The following is a 4,750-nucleotide window of genomic DNA, read 5'->3' as shown; positions in this document are numbered from 1 at the left end:
TCAAAATATAAAATATTGGTGATGGAAAGACGTCGCTGTTGGATAAGTTCCTAGAAAATGCACGGAGACGAAATTGCGTGGTCTTTGGACATCAAATCATTGTCATAAAAATCATTCATTATCAGCACATGCTAGTCAAATGACCTACATCATATCAATCCCTTGGTTCACGACATATTTTTATTATTTACGCAAAAGCGCTTGCTAAATATGGACACTAAAGTGTAAATGATAATGAAGAAACGAAGGTGGAGAAGCACTCGAGAATCAATAAAAGATCCAATAAAGTATAGATACATTCATTGAATTAAACGGGGCTTCCATGAAACTTATGGAATTGTTTCACTTAGAACGGCTCCACGCAATAACATACCTTTTGCCAAAAGGTTCGATCTTCAAACTTAATTTGAATCGGGTTTCATGGCAAATTCGAACACGAAGCATGAAAGGCAACAAAACTAAGAAGTAGTTCAAATTACTCTAAAGGAAAGTAAGTGCAATTTTCCTAAAGTTAAGTTACAAGATACATTGTTTAAATTAATAGCCAAGGCTTTCTAAAACAATTTAACACATCTTATAGCCTATCACACAATATAATCGCTTCTAGGCAATTGATATTCCGATGAGATATTATATCCGTGATTTTTGCTCCATGACTAGGCTCCAAAATGCACATCGATCTTATTTATAACTGCACATCGTCTTCAAGCTCCACGATTACTCTCCAATCGCATGTCAATATTTCCCATGAATTATCATTTGCTCTCAAATACCGCAGCTTTCAGTTTTTTGCCTTTGGAACTTAAGGGTGCATATAGTAGCGTTTTTATTTTTGGGAACAATTTTTGTCTAAAAATAATTTTTTTCTATTTTTGTTTCCTTATCAAGTTTTTGAGTAGATTTTTTTTTTTAATAACTGCACAAAATTTCTATTTTCAAAATAGAAATATGTTTAGTGCAACTCAAAAATGTTTTTGTGACTTTTAATTTCTTTTAATTTTTAATACTTTTATTATACTTTTCTCTTTTTTATTTTATTCTTTTTCTTCTTCTCCTTCTTTCTTTGGCCGATCGTCGATCCCTAAGCCTTGTTAGACTTGACCTCTCGGGCCACCGCGAGGTCGGCCTTGCCATGGTTGAGCGACATTGCCCTCTCCCTCGCCGGTGGCTAGGCAAGGTCACCTCACCAAGGTAGGTGACCAACTAAGGGAAGAAGAGGAGGAAGAGGAAAAGAAATGAAAAATATTATTAAGTTGTTTCTAAAAACAAAAGAGCAATTTTTTTGTCTCTTATTTTTATTCAAAATCTATTCTTGGAAACAAAAACCTACACAAACGGATTTCTATTCTAAAAAATAAAAACAAAAAACAAAAAAATAGAGAAATCGAAGTGTTACCAAATACGTCCATAAGTTCATCAAGTGTTAATCATCAACCAATTGTCATCATATATCAATAATAGTATTTGGTCATCAATAATCATGACCATCGACAAGGTTCTTGACCTCAATATCTTATCCATAATCTAGTTGCTCGACACTTAACTGTATGTTAACATCATGTTATTCATCAATACTTGTGTTTATCAAGGAGTTTTCTTTGCATAACCTCTCATTGATAATTAAATTGACTAACAACGAACTTTATATTGACATCACATCAAGTAAAGTGAGGGACTCGGTCATCTTTTGGTATCAACAGTAACCAACGTCTTCAACTTACCCGGCCTGTGTCGAGTCGAGTTTAGATATGTACCTGCTACGAAGTCTTTTAAATAAAGTCTAGCATTTGATTGTGACCGTCAAATTGTCTTTCCCTATTCCCCCATCATGCGTCCCTGATGGTGGCCACGTAAAACTTCGATGTTGCTATTGGGCTTTTGTTGGCAAGGCCCATAAAAAGCCCAGGATCTAAAAAATACCGGGAGCCCGCAAACGCGAAGCCTTTAATTGGAAAGAGCCCTATTTTGATTTATTAGCGAATGAAGACACCCGCCAGCCCTCGGAAAATGGCGGCAGCTAGGAAGTCGGCCCACGACCAAGGACATCGGCAGCTGCCAAGAGTCGGATGGCTGACCTCGGATAGGTCGAGAAGTACCGATTCCCGTACTTATTAATTGATCCGCTCATTAATTCCTGTACGTCCGATATTAGGAGCTCAAGTGCTTGGAAGATCGATAGCAAGACCACCATCCCAGCAAGCAAGGATTCCTTGAGAAAATCCTATCATTGTTTCGACTTTTCATTTCACGGTGGTCCCACTTTAGGTGTCCAAAGGACTATTTGAACATAATTCTAGACATTAAAAACATCGTCATAGAATTATTCATAATCAATATGTGCTTATTAATTGATCCGCATATTACTAATCACTTAGTTCACAAGATGCATTTTTATCCTTTAAAAAAATGAAAATCAACATGCACTTGAAAATCGATAAAATACTAATGCTTAGTTGACTCACATCTTTTTAATCACTTGATCCACATGAATTATTATCACATAAATAACAATAAAAAAGATGAAAATTGACATGGACTCAAGAATCAATAAGAAAACCTAATAGAGTCTAGATGATTTGGTGCAATCACGGCCATCAGGTTATACGGGACTTGCACTAACGAAAAAGTGGATAGATTTTGCAAGATTGAGGATTCAAATGGAAAAAATGAAAAGGCTTTATTTAAGGTTGAGAAAAGCTGGAGAATTTCTGCCATAATCGTCTCTTTTTTTTTTTTACAGAAGAAAAAAAAAAAGGTAGGAAGAAAGACGCGAGACCGGCTCCTTTTAGTTTGGCGTTCAAAAGAAAGACCCGCTTGGCGGCAGCCAGAAGACAGCGTCTAGGGTTTATCCATCGCATGTAAGGCGCACCAACTCAAGCTCAAACCTCCAGTTCGGTCCCGGAACCCAGAAACTGTCCGTCCACTTCGATCTCTGTCCGTGGACTGCAAACTCTCCCTGTTCATCTGCTTATGCTGAATCTCCGGTTGCAGAATGAAGGAGGGATTGCTGAAGCAGCAGTAGCACCGGGTGATGTGGGTGGCCCCTGCAGCAGTCCTAAGGTGCACCAAGCACAAGCCTCTCCTCCCTCCCTCCTCCTCCTCCTGCTCCTCCTTCCCCAGCCGAAGCTCCTCTCCTCCGCCTCCTCCGCATGCCTCCTCGACTCCGACCCGCCTCCCCGGGATCCCCGCCCCGACTCCCCCGCCGCTTCCGCCGCGAGCCGGCTTAAGCACGACCCCGACCGCGCCTTCTCCTTCTTCCGCCACCTCGACTCCTCCGGCTTCCCCCTCGACCTTTCGCCTATGCCTCCTTCATCTCCGTCCTCTCCCCCTCCGCCTCCCGCTCCCGCCTTGACTTCGTCTTCTCCCGCGTCGTCGCCTTGGGCACCGCCGTTCCTTCCTTGCTCGATTCTCTTGCTCTGCTCGGCGGGTCCCCTCTCCTCCTTCGCTCCGTCGATTTCCTTATCAGGGCCTTCGTTCGGGCCGGGATCTACGACGGCGCGATCGATACCCTGTTCGGGTTCAAGAGGGGCGGCCTCCTCCCCCGCATCTCCACCTGTTAATTCCTCCTCGACAGCTTGATCGAGAGCGGCAATCCCGCCGCCGCCGTCACTCTGTACGAGATGTTGAAGTTGCTTGATTTTGTTCCCGACGACTACACCAGTACCATCTTGATCAAGGCGCTTTGCAGTACCGGCCACTTGGACAGAGCCACTCGGGTGTTGTTCGAGGATATGGTCCGAGCCGGCGTGACCCCTAGTAGCTTCACTTACACTGCCTAACTCAAAGGCCTCTGCGCCCACCGCAGCTCTCGTTTGGCTTATCAGTAGGGGTGTGCAACGAAACCGCCCGAACCATGAATCGACCGGACAAGACTGAACTGGTTGGTTTTGAGCAGTTCTCACGATCGACGGTCCGGTTCCCAATTCCTAATCTTGGAACCGGTGGCGGTCGGTCTAGTTCCAGATTCCAAGGTGGGAATCGGACCGAACCAAATTTTTTAATATATAAATTATATATATAAATTAATAAAATATATAAACACGATAACTTATTGCAACTAAAATTGCAATTTGAGGTAGGAACCTCTTATGTGGCAAAGAGACCATTAAAACCATTTTTGTTACCCTTTTATTTATAGAAAAAATCTCATTGTTAGTAACATGGGCTGTGACTTGAGTTCTCTATTTTCAGGGTTACTCGAGTGGTACCAGCAAGTTAGTTATCGAGAGAAAGAGGGAAAGTAAGAGACTCTTTCTTTTTTAATTGATTTATTGGGGATTTTGTGATGAATGGTTGAATGATCCTTGCTTTGTGTTTTGTTCTGCCTGCTTGAGGAAATGAGATGATATACTCTTTAGCGAATAAGATTACAATTTTTTGACTTCTAGTGATTAAAATGTCCCCACGTTACTTGCTTATAGGATTACAATTTAAGCTATGTCCAACCTTTAGCCAAATTGTTCATGGCCTTTATGGTTAAAGTTAATTGTGAAACAAACGAAGTGTGAATCACACAAGTGAAGTTTGAATATTTTGCACGTGGGAACATGTGTGATTAGTTTCGTTGAATGGCCTGAGAACCGAATTTGATTGATCTGTCCGGAGCGCGATCACTTTTAGTGCAAAAAAGTAGAGCCGATTTTGTTGGACCGGATAGTCACTTTTTGGTGCAAAAAAATAGAGTCGATTTTGTTGGACCGGACCGGACCGGATCGGGACTCGAACCGATGGTCCGGTCCGGTTCCCTGTC

Source organism: Eucalyptus grandis, chromosome 6 (genome assembly GCF_016545825.1).
Source record: "Eucalyptus grandis isolate ANBG69807.140 chromosome 6, ASM1654582v1, whole genome shotgun sequence".
Lineage (NCBI taxonomy): Eukaryota > Viridiplantae > Streptophyta > Magnoliopsida > Myrtales > Myrtaceae > Eucalyptus > Eucalyptus grandis.
The sequence above is the reverse complement of the archived record's forward strand: the minus strand, read 5'-3'. Positions refer to the sequence as shown.